The sequence below is a fragment of the Lithobates pipiens genome, unplaced genomic scaffold (genome assembly GCF_037356315.1).
Source record: "Lithobates pipiens isolate NorthernLeopardFrog02 unplaced genomic scaffold, aLitPip1_a1.2 Scaffold_16, whole genome shotgun sequence".
Classification (NCBI taxonomy): Eukaryota; Metazoa; Chordata; class Amphibia; order Anura; family Ranidae; genus Lithobates; species Lithobates pipiens.
In genome coordinates this window covers 35754041-35771511 of record NW_027507748.1, presented here as the reverse complement: position 1 = coordinate 35771511, position 17471 = coordinate 35754041, and the positions used below count along the sequence as shown (strand labels likewise).

Below are 17471 nucleotides of genomic sequence, written 5' to 3'. Positions count from 1 at the left end.
GAACTGATGGAAGCAGAACTGTGGTTACGAGGACAGTTGTAGTTACACCTTACACAAAACATCACCTCCGGGGGAGAAGCCAACATGTTGGCTGCAAATCCCACCCAGAAAGCACTGCGACCATGCTAAAAGAACTTCAGAGGGCACTGCTAAAACCTGGAAAGGCCTAGTGGGAATTTTAGAAGACTTGTAGCTGTTTAGCAGATACGTGACCCTGAAGCTTTTATGGGTTTAGCAAACAATATAGAAGGCTGCACAAAAACAAAGACGCTAAAGCAGGTAAAGGTATATCCCACTTTTAAATACACAATGGGATTTATTTACTAAAGCTGGAAAATGCAAAATCAGGCTCACTTCTGCATAGAAACCAATGAGCTTCTAACCCCGGCTTGTTCAATTAAGCTTTGGTAATAAAACCTGGAAGGTCATTGGTTTCTACTCAGAAGTGAGCCTGATTTTGCACTTTCCAGCTTTAGTAAATAAACCCCATTGTGTACTTAAAAGTGATCGTAAACCCTTACAAACCACTTTGACCTAAAGGTAAGCCTAGATTAAGGCTTACCTGTAGGTCCAAGAAATATCTCCTAAACCTATACGGTTTAGGAGATATTTCCAAAAAGACAGCCACTGTTGTCTACGGCACATGCGCCGTAGACAGCGGAGCGCAGGCGCACTGGGCAGACCGCAGATCGCGGCGATATGCCGCGAGTGTCGGCTCCCATGTGCATGCGCGGGAGTGACGTCATCGCTGCTCCGGTGAATCACAGCACCGGAGCAGCGAGACCCGGGAAGTCACTCCGGGATCCATGGCAGCGGCGGACATGAAGACGTAGGACCGCTTCGGGGGCTTCGTTCTAAGGTAAGTTATTCATAATGAGCTAGTATGCTATGCATACTAGCTCATTATGCCTTTGCCTTGCAGGTTGCTTCCCCCCCCCCCCATGGGTTTACAACCCCTTTAAAAGTGGGGTATGCCTGTACATTTTTTTCACCCAGTTTAAACACAAGACTAATCTGACCAGCCGTACCTCATTGTCAATTCTGAAGGACTCGAAAGATTTAGGAAGTCAGTGAGGAATTTGAAAGAAGGTCTACCCAAAATGAAAATTTTCCATGGTGTGTTGGCTGTAGATTGAGCAATTGTTTGGCAGAATAAACCCCTTTCCACCAACCTTTCAATGCACAACCCAAAAGGGATCAAAGCAATTTACCTCTAACCGTAGTAGTCTAAAATATATTATTGGACACATGTAGTGCCACCTGAAGTGGAAAAGGGCCTAGTAGAATGGCAGTCAGTGGGAGCAGGACCTTATTAGAATCGTGGTCTTTGGTAAGAATGCCACCTACAGATGGTTAGTGGGAGGAGGATTGGCCGACATTGGTGGTCAGTTAGAGAAGGCACCCCATTACGTTAGTGGTAAGAATGCCGTGTACATTGGTGGTAATGGAAGAAGGCCCTGTGATGGTGCTAGTGATCAGTGGAGAAGGACCCAGCGGATTGGCAGACAGTGAGATGAGACCCTCATAACATTGGTGATCAGGGGGAAGAAGGTTCCTTACATTGGTGATCAGTGGGAAGAAGGTTCCTTACATTGGTGATCAGTGGGAAGAAGGTTCCTTACATTGGTGATCAGTGGGAAGAAGGTTCCTTACATTGGTGATCAGTGGGAAGAAGGTTCCTTACATTGGTGATCAGTGGGAACAAGGTTCCTTACATTGGTGATCAGTGGGAAGAAGGTTCCTTACATTGGTGATCAGTGGGAAGAAGGTTCCTTACATTGGTGATCAGTGGGAAGAAGGTTCCTTACATTGGTGATCAGTGGGAAGAAGGTTCCTTACATTGGTGATCAGTGGGAAGAACGTTCCTTACATTGGTGATCAGTGAGAAGAATGTTCCTTACATTGGTGATCAGTGAGAAGAATGTTCCTTACATTGGTGATCAGTGAGAAGAATGTTCCTTACATTGGTGATCAGTGGGAAGAATGTTCCTTACATTGGTGATCAGTGGGAAGAAGGTTCCTTACATTGGTGATCAGTGGGAAGAAGGTTCCTTACATTGGTGATCAGTGAGAAGAATGTTCCTTACATTGGTGATCAGTGAGAAGAATGTTCCTTACGTTGGTGGGCAGAGCGCCCCTTACATTGGTGGGCAATGAAAAGAATGCTCCTTATATATGTGGTCAGTGGGAAGAACCTTCTTTCCTCCTGGGAGTGAGCCACTGCTCTATGTGTCTATTTACACATGGAGGGCTGCTTGGCCCCGCCCTCACCTTCTCCTCATTGGATCACTGGCTACGATTGACACTAGCCAATAAGGAGGAAGAGACCCAGAAGAAGTGCTGCTCTTCTGTACATCGCTGGATCGAGATTGGGCTCAGGTTAGAATTAGGTGGGGAAGCTGCTACAAATAGATCTTTTATAGTGGTGCACCGAAATTAAAATTTCAGTGCCAAAACTGAAATTGACGCTTTTTAAAAATAATTTCTTTTTATAAATTGTATTATATTCAACGTTTTAATTAATATCATGAATTTAAATGAATCTGAATTTATTGTCGGTCACTATTGGTACTTTTTCAAGAAGTGTTAAAAATCCTGCTTGCTGGATCTTTGGCGCATATTTGGTCCATTAAAAAACAAAAAACAAAAACCACACCGAAAACACACCTCCCCTTGATAGGCATTGAAAACACAGCAACAACAAATCAAAAATGCACAGGTGTTGTGTTTTTGAGCGATATACCTATGGAAGAAAAATAAATAAACACCACACCAAACACAAGCAAGGTAAAATTGTAGCAAAATCACCAGCGTTTTCGGCAGCCATTACCAGCACTTTTTTTTTCTTTTGGCACAATGCTGAAAATCCTATTTTCGGACAAGATTTTGGTGCATTACTATTTTTTTTTTACCTTCGCGCATAGAAAGCACAAAAGGGTAAAAAAAACAAAAAAAAACAACCTGAAGCCTCTACAACCACTTTTAAGGCCCTCTGGTCACAATCAGACGATGCCCAGGCACCTGAAGAACTGCCATTACCGGTGAGCTTTTCCTTCTTTTGTCAGGTTTGTTTTATTACATTATCACTCTGAATTCTGTCGAATAAAAAACACTCCCACAGCACCTTTCAGTGATTGTGCAAGGACTCTGTGATGTCATACTCCGACCAATGAGCTGCCGAGATGTTTGACCTCAAGCCTAATTATGACTTCTGTGACAGGACAATAAGCCTATTACAGGAGCAGGGGGGAGGAAGATTCCGGGAAATCCCGTCTTCCAGCTAAATACTATCACTTTGGTAACGACGAAAAGTAATTAGAAACCGTTTGAAGGTCAAAAAGAAGATGATCACAGCGGACTCCAGTTTGAAAAAAGAACGCCGGGCAAAATGAGAGAAAAAAATAAAAATGTAATTCACAAAAAATTAAAATCTGCTACTATTAATAGTCTCATCATTTCTAAGTAGTTCTGTTGATCCTGCCAGTGTCAGTTAAATCCCTTTATTTCCTGTTGAAGGAGTGACAACACTATGCAGCCGCTGCTGAATTTGCGGGGGTTGCCAGCACCCCAATCTTCCTTTCCTCATTTGTCTTTGGGGTGACGTCATCACGTTTACTTTAAACACTAGTGGGGGGGGATTTAGCCAATGAGAGCACATCCATCTTTGCAGTGGCACCATCCCGTCACTGCATGCACCTGCACTGTATGTGATGCGATTCATTCAGGCTGCATTTACACTTCAGCGTTTTGACTAGGCGGGCAGATTTGCTGCGATCCTGCCCGCGATTTCAAAGCGCCGAGGTAAGAATGACTAATCGCAGAGCGTACATTTGAGATGCCCACTGTTTGAATGGCACCTAAAAATCACAGCACAGTTCTGCCGCGATAAATCGTAGCAACCCGCATTGCATCAAGCTTCTTGCCCCAAAAAAAAAAGTTCAGCAGCTACATTTGGGCGACATGCTTCAAATGTTGCCGGTTGCCGCGCGACAAATCCGCAAAGGCGAAATTGAACCGCACCACGATTTTTAGGTGCTATTCAAAATGAAAGGCGTCTCAAATCTGCCTTTTGCGATTGGTCATTCACACCTCGGTGGCAAATCTGCCCACAATTCAAAAACGCAGGAGGTGCGAATGCAGCCTCAGGGCCCATTCAAACCAGATGGAGTGGGATGCGTTTTTGAACACGTTACCACTGAATAGACAGTCCTATATCCATGTCAGCCAATGAGCACAGTTCACGCCATTGCATGGCAGCAAGCTTCATTTTTTTCACTGTGTAAACACATGTAACTGCTACTCAATGTAACCCGGGGGGGGGGGGGGGGGGGGGACAAAAACCTGTTTGGTTTCTCTGATAACCTGTCCTTCCCCATGCCAAAAATGCTTAGAAAAAAAAAAAAACATGTAAATGCATGTCAAACACATCTAAAATGTGCACAAAGCTGAAACTGTCAAAAGATGTATGGGTTTTTCTTTTTTAAGAATCATACTTACCTAGGTGGATCTGTCCCCCAGCGCCTCCAACACTGAGAACCAAGCGATCAAACACCACTGATCGCTCGGTTCTCAGAGTTCCATGAGCAGAGAAATGGTCACTTTCGGTCACTGCTCCCTGCAGAGAGCAGTGGACATTTTTACAGTAATCAGTGCATTTTTATAGCACTGATCGCTGTATAAATGACAATGGTCCCAAAAATGTGTCAAATTTGTCCAATGTGTCCGCCATAATGTTGCAGTCACGAGAAAAGTCGCAGATCGCTGCCATAACTAGTTAAAAATAAATTGAGAGATTATATATATATATATATATATATATATATATATATATATATATATATATATATATATATATATATATATATATATGCTATAAATCTATCCCCTATTTTGTAGACGCTATAAACTGTTGCAAAATCAATATACGCTTATTGCGATTTTTTTTTTTAAAAGGAAAAAAAAAAAAAGGGGGGGGGGGTATTTATTATAGCAAATAGTACAAATTATTGTGTTTTTTTTTTTTCAAAACTGTTGTTTTTTTGTTTATAGCGCAAACAAAAAAAAAAACCCAGAGGCGATCAAATACCACCAAAAGAAAGCTGTATTTGTGGGAATAAAAGGGCGTAAATTTTGTTTGGATGCAACGTCGCACGACCGCTCAATTGTCAGTTAAAGTGACGCAGTGCCTAATCACAAAAAGGGGTCTGGTCTTTGACCAGCAAAATGGTCCGGTCTGTAAGTGGTTAAGAGCTATGGACAGAAAAGACGTTTTGAAGGTGCTTCCGCCCTGCAATGATATGGAGATGGGTGGCCATCTTCCCCTCACTCGTCTCCATGTGAGGCCACAGGAAGGATCCGATCGCCTCAACAACAACAACAACGGTCAATTCAACAACCAAATCTTCCAGGGCTGAAGTAGTTAACAGGAGCCAATGCAAGTCATCCCCCCAAGTAGTGTGGGAACCTTTTTCTAAGTTTGGAGCAACTTGAGTCGCTCCGACTATAATGGTTCCATTGCACTGAGGGGCTCTGAGGAAGAAGGGATGTCCCTCTCGAAACGTGTCAGCCATCTGGAAGGAAGGTCCTCCGGTGTGCTGGACACGGTCCTGGTGACCTGGTGGGTCTGTGTCCATTGTGACCAAAAGTATAGCACTACATGTGATCTTTCTTCAATAAAAAAAAAAATGTTTGGATGTAATTGAAGATCCTTGGTGTACTGGCAAAGTTGTACATTCAGCCAATCAGAGATGGTCGCATGATTGAACAGCACGCACCCCCCCCTCCCCCGGCATAAAGACCCCGTTTAAGGGACACCATGAACTGTGCAGGAAGGGGTTAACTACTTTAATACCAGGCACTTTTGCACCTTCCTGCCCAGGCCAATTTTCAGCTTTCAGCGCTGTCACTTTTTAAATGACAATTGCGCGGTCATGCTACACTGCACCCAAACTAAATTAGTTGTTCCCACAAATAGAGCTTTCTTTTGGTGGTATTTGATCACCTCTGCAGTTTTTTTTTTTTTAAAGTTTGTCTTTGTTATAAAATTTTGTAAATAAGTAAGTTTTCTCCTTCACTGGTGGGCACTCATAGGCGGCACCCTTAAGTACCCAGTGTCGCCTATGAGTGCCCATCAGTGCCACCTATCAATGTCCATCAGTGCTACCCTTAAGTACCCATCAGTGTCGCCTTTGATAGATGGCACTACTGGGCACTGATAGGCACTCATAGGCGACACTGATGGGTGCTTATGGGTGGCACTGGATTTCACTGATAGGCATCACTGGTGGCACTGGCAAGCATTTTTCACTGGCACTGATGGGCAGCTGCCTGGGCACCGATTGGCATTTTCCTGGTGGTCCAAGGTGGCATACCTGGTGGTTCTGGTGGCATCCTGGTGGTCCTGGGCGGACATCCGAGGGGGGGGCTGTGCTGATAAACAATTAGCACAGACCCCCGTCAGGAAAGCAGTGGATTGGCTCTCCTCTACTCGCGTCTGTCAGACGCGAGTGAGGAAAAGCCGATCAACGGCTCTTCCTGTTTGCATCGTGATCAGCCGTGATTGGACAGGTCTGATCACGTGGTAAAGAGTCTCCGTCAGAGACTCTTTACGGAGATCAGTCTGACACACCGCAACAACGATCGCTGCGATGGGCACCCCCGGGGGCGTGCAGAGGCTTGGTATCCCGAGAACGTCATATGACGTCCGGTCAGGCTATCGCAACCACTTTGCTGACGTCACATTGCTATATGGTTGGCGGCAAGTGGTTAAAGTAAAAATTAAGAGTACAGGAGGGGTTATAAATCTCGTCAGTTTTTCTTGTTATGCGTGTCCCACTGGGGAGATTTTCTCTTTCACTTTCTGTCTTACAGCGAAACAGGAAGGGGGAACCCCTAAAAGTTGAAATCCCTTGTTCTTCTCCCCGTTGAAAGATTTCCCATTTATTTTTGTTCTGGTGAGAAAGCAAAATTTGATCTTCTCTCGGTCCAGCACTGTCCCATCTGCAGCAGCGCCTCTCCCCAGGGCTTGGCTGAGAGCAGCTCCCATCAGTCAAACCATGTGAGGAGGGAGCCTGAGCAGCGCTGTGTGTGCCTATAGACAGGGATCAAGCCCACACTGGTGTCCTCGTAGCAAGCAGCTTGCTATGGGGGGGGGGGGGGACACTCAGAGAAGTGGAGGAGCCAAGAGTGCTGGCGGGGGACCCCAGAAGAGGAGGTTCAGGAGAGCTCTACCCAAAACCTTTGCACACAGCAGGTAACAGATTTAAATAAAAAAAAAAAATAAAAAAAAAAAACCCTCTTTAGAATTATTGTTATTTCCCTAAGCCCTGCTTCCCACTGCCGCGACTTGAGAGTTCAAAGTCGCATGACAAGTTGCACCCCATTAATGGCAATAGAACCGTTCTAGTCGCTCCAACTTAGAAAAAAGGTTCCTGCACTACTATGCGGGGCAACTTCAACACGACTTGCATTGCCTTTATGTTAAAGGAAGTTGTATGCAAGCCGCGATAAAGTTGCTCAGGGATGCCGGCTACAAAGTAGCGCTTCTTTGAAGCAGCTGCACTGTAAACCGGGGCTTAAAGGGGACCTCGAGTCTGGAAAAAATAAAATTAAAAAGTCAGCATCTACAAATACTGTAGCTGCTGACTTTAAAATTAAAATTCAACCAGTTCTGGACTGCCCCATAGCAGATTCACTGCTACATAGCAGATTCACTGCTACAGGTCGACCCTCCTGTGCAGGATCACATATATGTATATATGCGATTCTGCACTTCCACCAACAGGGGGCGCAGGCGGGCCCTTTCTGCTGTGATTATTTACAGCAGAAGCCAATCCAATCAATGTCCTCTAGCACCTGCCGATTCGTCGGTAAAACACACAGAACGGAGATAGGCCTATGTAAACAAGGCAGACCGCCATTCTGACAAGGGGGGGGGGGGGGGGGTGGATTTTGTGTTCCTTTGCAGGGAATAAAATCCATCACAGTAAAAGCACCACATGCAGTACACATAAACACGATCGCTCTAGATCAGTGATGGCGAACTTTGGCACCCCAGACGTTTTGGAACTATATTTCCCACGATGCTCATGTACTCTGCAGTGTAGTGGAGCATCATGGGAAATGTAGTTCCAAAACATCTGGGGTGCCAAGGTTCTCCATCACTGCCCTAGATGTTTAACTCCTTCCCAGCCAGTGTCATTAGTACAGTGACAGTCCATATTTTTAACACCGATCACCACATTACTGCCACTGGTTCCCACAAAGTGTCAAAAAGTGCCAGTGTTCGATTGTCCGCCGCAACATTACAGTCCCGCTATAGGTCACTGATCGCCACCATTACTGGTATATATTCCATCAATATATACCATAGTTGTAGATGCTAGAACGTTCGCATAAACTAAATCAATATACATTTATTGGGATATTTTTTTTTTACCAAAAAAAGTAGCAGAATCTATTTCGGCCAAAATTTATGAAGAAATTTGATTTTTTTTATTGGATATATTTTATAGCAGAAAGTAATAAGCGCAGTGGTGATCAAATACCACCAAAAGAAAGCTCTATTTGTGGGGAAAGAGATGACACAAAGTTTTATTTGGGTACAGCGTCACACAACCCCGCAAATTGCCAGTTTACCACTTCCGGAGCACCCACCATCGTTATACCTCGGTACTTTGAAGGAGGATATGGTTATGGCAGCAGCTAATTACCATAACCCCCGGTATCTCTTCTTCAGTGAACGGTTCAAGATAAAAGTGGTCTCCGCCGCGGATTCGCCGTGAGATCACTTTTATTGGTGGCCACGATTCGGCGTCCTCCGCCGCTTACAGGAGCTGTCGGTAGCAGCAGAGGCGATCGGATCCTTCCTGTGGCCTCACATGGAGACGAGTGAGGGGAAGATGGCCACCCATCTCCATATCATTGCAGGGCGGAAGCGACTTCAAAACGTCTTTTCTGTCCATAGCTCTTAACCACTTACAGACCGGACCATTTTGCTGGTCAAAGACCAGACCCCTTTTTGAGATTCGGCACTGCGTCGCTTTAACTGAAAATTGCGCGGTGGTGCGACGTGGCTCCCAAACAAAAAATTGACGTCCTTTTTTTTCCCACAAATAGAGCTTTCTTTTGGTGGTATTGGATCACCCGTGCGGTTTTAATTTTTTGCGCTATAAACAAAAATAGAGCGACAATTTTGAAAAAAAACGCATTATTTTTTACTTTTTTTTATAATAGATATCCCTCAAAAATATATAAAAAAAAAAAAAAACATATTTTTCCCTCAGTTTAGGCCGCTACGTATTCTTATACATTTTTTTTTTACCAAAAATATCGCAATAAGCGATTATTGATTGGTTTGCGCAAAAGTTATAGCGTTTACAAAATAGGGATAGTTTTATGGCATTTTTATTAATAATTTTTATTTTTTTATTTTTAACTAGTAATGGCGGCGATCAGCGATTTTTATTGTGACTGCGACATTATGGCGGACACAAACATTTTTGACACATTTTTGGGACCATTGTCATTTATACAGCAATCAGTGCTATATAAATGCAGTGATTCCTGTGTAAATGACACTGGCAGTGAAGGGGTTAACCAGTGGGTGGCAGTGTAGGGGTTAAGTGTTCCTAGGGGTGTGTTACTAACTGTGGGGGGGGGGTTGGGCTTTCATTTAGTGAACACTGATCTCTGCTCCAATCACATGGAGCAGTGATCAGCGTCACTAGTTGCTAGGCAGAACGGGGAAATGCTGTTTACACGGCATTTCCTCTATTCAGCCATCCCGTGAGACGATCGCGGGTATGCCCACGGCGATTGAGTCCACGGGACCCGCGACCGGACTCACGGGGGTCCTGACCGGCACGCGAGCGTGCCGCCGGTGGCACGCTTGTGATGGCAGGGCGGCATTGAAGATTGGACGTACCTGTACGCCAATATGCCTGCCCGTGCCATTCTGCCGACGTACATCGGCGTGCGCTGGTCGGTGGGCGATTTTTTTTTTTTTCTTTTTTATATTGCATTTTAGTGTAAATATGAGATGTGAGGTCTACTTTAAAGCCGGTCAGGACGGGCAATACATGATTGTGGGTCTCTGCTTTAGAAAATATCTTCTCATCTGCATTGTGGCAGCCCTTCAAGTTCATGAAGACATGAAACGAACACCTCATATCTAGAGATCTAAACAGATTACAAAACTACAGTGAAAAAAAAAAAAAATAATTAAATAAATTAAGGCCGGAGCACAAATAAAAAGCACCTCCGGGCACAAACTAACCGCACAAAAAATGGAGTGCGGCCAGCGGCCGTTTATAAGACAAGATGTAATTAATCATACAGGATGCATGCAAAGAATTACTGCAAACAGGTTCCTCTGAAACTCGACTCCAAATTCTCAGGAAGTGCGACAGCATGGCGAGAGGAGACACTAGAGATCCATGGTGTCAGAGGGTCCTCTGTGCAGCCTATCCATTCACTAGAGACCAGTGACATCACTGAGAATGCAGCCTATCCATTCACTGGAGACCGGTGACATCACTGAGAATGCAGCCTATCCATTCACTAGAGACCGGTGACATCACCGAGAATGCAGCCTATCCATTCACTGGAGACCAGTCACATCACTGAGAATGCAGCCTATCCATTCACTGGAGACCGGTGACATCACTGAGAATGCAGCCTATCCATTCACTAGAGACCGGTGACATCACCGAGAATGCAGCCTATCCATTCACTAGAGACCAGTGACATCACTGAGAATGCAGCCTATCCATTCACTGGAGACCGGTGACATCACTGAGAATGCAGCCTATCCATTCACTAGAGACCGGTGACATCACCGAGAATGCAGCCTATCCATTCACTGGAGACCAGTCACATCACTGAGAATGCAGCCTATCCATTCACTAGAGACCGGTGACATCACCGAGAATGCAGCCTATCCATTCACTAGAGACCAGTGACATCACTGAAAATGCAGCCTATCCATTCACTAGAGACCAGTGACATCACTGAGAATGCAGCATATCCATTCACTGGAGACCGGTGACATCACTGAGAATGCAGCCTATCCATTCACTAGAGACCAGTGACATCACTGAGAATGCAGCCTATCCATTCACTAGAGACCAGTGACATCACTGAGAATGCAGCCTATCCATTCACTAGAGACCAGTGACATCACTGAGAATGCAGCCTATCCATTCACTAGAGATCAGTGACATCACTGAGAATGCAGCCTATCCATTCACTAGAGACCGGTGACATCACTGAGAATGCAGCCTATCCATTCACTAGAGACCAGTGACATCACTGAGAATGCAGCCTATCCATTCACTAGAGACCAGTGACATCACTGAGAATGCAGCCTATCCATTCACTAGAGACCAGCGACACGACTTTTCCTGTAGAAGTCAAGAATGGCTCCGCCCCCAAGCATCTTTACCACTGTAAGAAACTGGGTCAGAAGAGAATAATCGGCCATTGCCGACGTCTCGTTCTGCTCCTTGTAGTTTCCTGGCTGTCATGCTGAGCCTCTGTCTTCAATCTTCGATGTCACTGACCTGGAACAATGGAATAAATAAGGACTTCTGGCTTTTCTCCGACTCTCTTCCCCCGTGTCCTTGTTGCAGGTCAGCGACTCAGAAATGACTGAAGCCACAGAACGTTTGCCAGGCAGATGGTGTATATATACGGCGGGGATTGGGAGCGGCGGTCCCCGGACCGATTTATTTATTTCTCCATGTGATGGGATGCTCCTACATACAATACACGGGGGAGGGGAACTGATATACAATGTATCTGTCTAGTTATTACTTAATAACTTCCAGGATAATCACAGGTACAATGAGAATACGTAAACCAATCAGATTTCAGATTACACTGGCAGGAAAGATGGTGGATATGCAGGATGAGGCATCGCTCACGTGGGCATACTACAGTGTAGAGCCATGAGAGGTAGGTGTGTACCTGCCTGGGGGGGGGGGGTTGCCCACGTGTTCCGTCCATCTCTGTGCAGGAAGTCCCATGCATGTCACCTGGGATGCAGAGGCCGCGTGCGTGGGGTGCACAGACACAGCTACTGCTACCAGTATAAGATCTATGAGAATTCACAGCCCAGAACGGAGACAATGCGGGTGTGAGGGGGCAGTGCGGGTGTGGGGGCGGTGCGGGGGCACGTCACATTGGGAGCAGCCACTGTGTCCCGAATTACATGAATGGGATGCATGGAACACCTGTACATCCTCATACAGATAAACACTTACCTCACATGGGGGGGAGGGGGACGCTGCAGCATGCCTATGTGAACGATGCCCAAGTGGCCACTTACCTGGATAATCCGGCTACACCGAGCCATGGCAGACAATTCAGGATTCAGTCACACCTGAGCGGTTCAAAGTCGCTCTTTTTTTTACAGCAATTTTTTGCAGTCATTTTGTGCAGGTCAAAAGGTCACCAATGTAAAAAAGCAGAAAAAGCGCCCAAATCTGCCCCAAAGAAGCTCCTGTACCTTTTTTTTTTTTGCGCTTCAGGCGATAAAACGCTCAGATGTGAACAGGTGCCATTGACATGAATGGGATTTTGCTTGTTGTGCATTTTTTCAGGCTTTTTACGAGCTCAAAACGCTCAGGTGTGAATGCAGCCTTGGGCTGGGTGCATATATTATATGGGGGGGGGGGGGGTGGCAAACAATACATATACAGGCAGGGAGAGTATTGGGGGGGGAGGTTTTCACATGTACAGGTTGGGGGGGGGGGGGGGGTGCCATACTCACATGTACAGATGGGGGATTATGTATATATTATGGGGGGGGGTGTCATACTCACACATGTACAGGTAGGGGATAGAGATATAGGTCATACATGTATAGGTAGGGGGGTGTATATATTAGGAGGGGGTTGTACATATATTATCGGGGGGGTCATACTCACAAATGTGGAGTTGGGGGGTATATATTATTGGGGAGCCCCTCAATACTCACATTTACAGGGAGGGGGGTTGTATATATATTATTTGGGGGGGTCATATTCACACACATGCAGTTGAGGGGTATATATTATTTGGGGGGGCCCAATACTCACATGTACAGAGAGGGGGGTGTATATAAATGATTGGGGGGTTGTATATATATTATTGGGGGGTCATACACATGTACAGGTAGGAGAAGTGTATATATTATTTGGGGGTGTCATACTCACATGTAGGTGGGGGTGTATATACACATTGGGGGGGGGGGGGGGGTCATACTCCCACATGTACAGGTAGGTGGGTGTATATAAATTATTGGGGGGGGGTTGTCATAATCACACATGTACAGGTGGTGGGAGGGGGTGTATATACATTATTGGGGGGGTCATATATATATATATATTTATATTATTGGGGGGGTCATACACACACACACACACACACACGGAGTTGAAGGGTATATATTATTGGGGGGGGCCCAATACTCACATGTACAGGGAGGGGGTTGTATATATATTATTGGGAGGGGGGTCATACACGTGTACAGGTAGGAGAAGTGTATATATTATTTGGGGGGGGTCATACACATGTAGTGGGGTGTATATATTATTGGGGGGGTCATACTCACACGTGGAGGATATATATATTATTGGGGGGTCATACTCAAAGATGTAGGGGGTGTATATATTATTGGGGGGGTCATACGCACACATGTAGGGGGGTGTATATATTATTGGGGGGTCATACGCACACATGTAGGGGGGTGTATATATTATTGGGGGGGTCATACGCACACATGTAGGGGGGTGTATATATTATTGGGGGGGTCATACGCACACATGTGGGGGGGTGTATGTACATTATTGGGGGGTTGTATATCTATATTATTTGTGGGGGTGATACTGACACATGTAGGGGGTATATATTTATATTATTGGTGGGTCATACTCACACACGTAGGGGGGGGTGTATATTATTGGGGGGGTCACAATCACACATGTACAGGTGGGCGGAGGGGGGGTGTATACATTATTAAGGGGTGTCATACTCACATGTACAGGAGGGGATGCGTGTATATATTATTGGGGGGTTGTGTATATATATTATATATATATATATATTATTGGAGGGGTGTCATACTCACACATATACAGGAGGGGGAGGGGTGTATATATTATTTGGGGGGGTCACTCATACATGTACAGGAGGGGGGTGTATATATTATTTGGGGGGGGGTCACTCACACATGTACAGGAGGGGGTGTATATATTTGGGGGGGGTCACTCACACATGTACAGGAGGGGTGTGTATATATTTGGGGGGGGGGTCACTCACACATGTACAGGAGGGGGGTGTATATATTATTTGGGGGGTCACTCACACATGTACAGGAGGGGGGAGGGGTGTATATATAATTGGGGGGGGGTGTCATACTCACACATGTACATGAGGGGGGAGGGGGGGTATCATACTCACACATGTACAGGAGGGGTGTATATATTATTGGGGGGTGTCATACTCACACATGTACATGAGGGCCTGTATATATTATTTGGGGGGGTCACACACACACACACACGTACAGGAGGGGGGTGTATATATTATTTGGGGGGGGTCACTCACATACAGGAAAGGGGTGTATATATTATTTGGGGGGTCACTCACACATGTACAGGAGGGGGGAGGGGTGTATATATTATTGGGGGGGGTTTCATACTCACACGTACAGGAGGGGGTGTATATATTATCGGGGGGTGTCATACTCACACGTACAGGAGGGGGGAGGGGGTGTATATATTATCGGGGGGGTGTCATACTCACACGTACAGGAGGGGGGAGGGGGTGTATATATTATTGGGGGTGTGTCATACTCACACGTACAGGAGGGGGGGTGTATATATTATTGGGGGTGTCATACTCACACATGTACAGGAGGGGGGGTGTATATATTATTGGGGGGTGTCATACTCACACATGTACAGAAGGGGGAGGGGGGTGTCATACTAACATGTACAGGAGGGGGGAGGGGGTGTATATATATTATTGGGGGGGGGTCATACTCACATGTACAGGAGGGGGTGTATATATATATTATTGGGGGGTGTCATACTCACATGTACAGGAGGGGGTGTATATATTATTGGGGGGGTGTCATACTCACACATGTACAGGAGGGGGGAGGGGGTGGCTCAGACATCAGTTGTGGTTCTTCTCTTCCCCCCAGTAGGGAGCTCCGGACTGGCTCATGTTGTGTAGGTGGAGGAGGGGGGGTACCGGTACAGCAGCCTGTCTCTCCCCCTCTCTCTCTCTTCTTCTTCCCTCTTTCTGCAGCTGCCCAGGAGAGACGTGGCAGAGCGAGCTTCTCCGTCATCAGCCAGCGACCCCCGGCGCGCATGCTCGGTACTGCAAGCGGGGACTCCCCTCCGCCATCTTGCTAGTGGCATGTCTCTGAGCCGAAGTGAAGCCGGTGCTGCTTTCCTGCTGATACAGGAACCGGCATTGATAGAAAACCAGAGCCCAAGAGGTTCTGTCATCCCACATTATATGGGGGGTTCAGGGGTGTTGAGACATCGATACATGCAGCCTGTGGAATGACAGACGCCATCTTGGTGGTGGCACACCTGTATTACACACAACATCTGTATAAGTTTGTCATTTATTGGTACAGAGCTTTGTAATTGCCAAATATAATATCAGTCAATAAATGAACAAATATGTAATTCTGTTTCCCAAGGTTTTTTGAAATCACAGCTTTATGGGTCCCAACTGAACCACCCAGATTGGAGTCGAGCCCCCATATTCTGATGAATAGACCTTCATTTAAAGTGGCCAATAAAGGTCTGGTTCTCCTTTACACCCAAAAAACAACCTATGCAGTTCAGGGGCACCTGTAGATAAAAACAAACTGTGCAGCTTTGACTAAAGTTGCACAATGGGCTTTCAATAAAGTGTAGGCCATTTACGTACCTCCAGATGCCTGGCTGAAAAACTCCCAGAGAAGGCATAATCTTGTCCTGCCTTGTTGCCAGGATGTTGCTAAGACACTCCCAGACATCCCAACCTGCAAAAACTCATTTCAGGTAGTTGACACTTCGTGCCAGAGCCGACCCCCCAATGAAATGCAACCTTACCAGTGCCAATTAAATGCAGCCTATCAGTGTCCATCAGTGCAGCCTATCAGTGAGCATCCGTGCCACCTCATCAGTCCCTACCAGCACAGCCCATCAATGTCCATCAGTGCAGCCTATCAGTAGGGGTGCAACGGATCAAAAAACTCACGGATCGGATTGTTCCTCGGATCAGAGTCACGGATCGGATCATTTTTCAGATCAGCAAATAATGATTGGATTTGCAAAAACCTGTGAAAATTCTACCACTATATAGTCCCCACTGTAATATCCACAATCACCCCCACTGTAATATCCACGTCATCTCCCCCACTGTAATGGACATCTCCCCCACTGTAATATTGGCTGAGTATGGCTGGGTACGGCTGAGCATGGCTGGATACGGCTGGGTATCGCCGAATATGGCTGGGTATCACCGAGTATTGCAGAGTATCGCTGGGTATGGCAGAGTATGGCTTGGTATGGCAGAGTATTGCAGAGTATTGGCTGGGTATGGCAGAGTATGGCTGGGTATGGCAGAGTATTGGCTGGGTTTTGGCATGGTATGGCAGAGTATTGGAAGGGTATTGCAGAGTATTGGCATGGTATGGCAGAGTATTGGCAGGGTATGGCAGAGTATTGGCATGGTATTGCAGAGTATTGGCAGGGTATTGCAGAGTATTGGCAGGGTAGGGCAGATTATTGGCAGGGTATGGCAGAGTATTGGCAGGGTATTGCAGAGTATTGGCAGGGTATGGCAGAGTATTGGTAGGGTATGGCAGAGTATTGACAGAGTATTGGCAGAGTATGGAGGGATGGCAATTGTCACAGAGCAGCGCTGTGGGCACTATAGATCCTGCCCACATCACTGCTGCTATCCGATATCTCCCCTCCACTGTACAGATCAGTACACAGAGGGGAGAGAGGAACTGGTTTGCTTACAAGTGATCACTCTGTCATTTGACGGAGCGATCACATTGCAAACGGCCGCTGGGTGTACAAAAGATGGCCGTCACTCCGGAGCTAGGCAGAAGTCGCGGCCTTTCCTAAGGCCGAGGCAGTGGAGCGCTCTGTGGATCGCTGCATGTGCCTATCCGTACAGGGTGACCTGTTCGGAATATGGATCGGTGTCGATCCATTGCACCCCTACCTATCAGTGACCATGCGTGCCACCTCATCAGTCCCTACCAGTGCAACCCATCAATGTCCATCAGTGCAGCCTATCAGTAACCATCAGTGTTCATTCCTTATACTAGTGCAGCCTATCAGTGTCAAATAAAGTCCTTCAGTGCCATCTCCTCGGTGCCCACCAGAGCAGCCTATCAGTGTCCATCAGTGCCACCTCAGCAGTGCCCACCAGTGCAGCCCATCAGTGTAGCCTATCAGTGCCCACCAGTG

General features: G+C 46.3%; 1 protein-coding gene across 9 annotated transcripts in view; it reads right to left on the bottom strand.

The window, feature by feature from the left end:
* TMEM39A (transmembrane protein 39A) overlaps window positions 1–15338 on the bottom strand; it is a 78855-nt gene extending 63517 nt beyond the window's left edge. For 6 of the 9 annotated variants that reach the window (XM_077479726.1, XM_077479727.1, XM_077479725.1 and 3 more), the window contains exon 1: window positions 15128–15338. The gene's annotated coding sequence lies outside the window, so the exon portion shown is untranslated. Of the gene's footprint in view, window positions 1–14210; window positions 14228–14347; window positions 14371–15127 lie in introns of those variants that run through there. The other 3 variants (XM_077479734.1, XM_077479728.1, XM_077479729.1) reach the window with 3 other exon arrangements.
* Between the last annotated feature and the right edge of the window lie 2133 nt (window positions 15339–17471).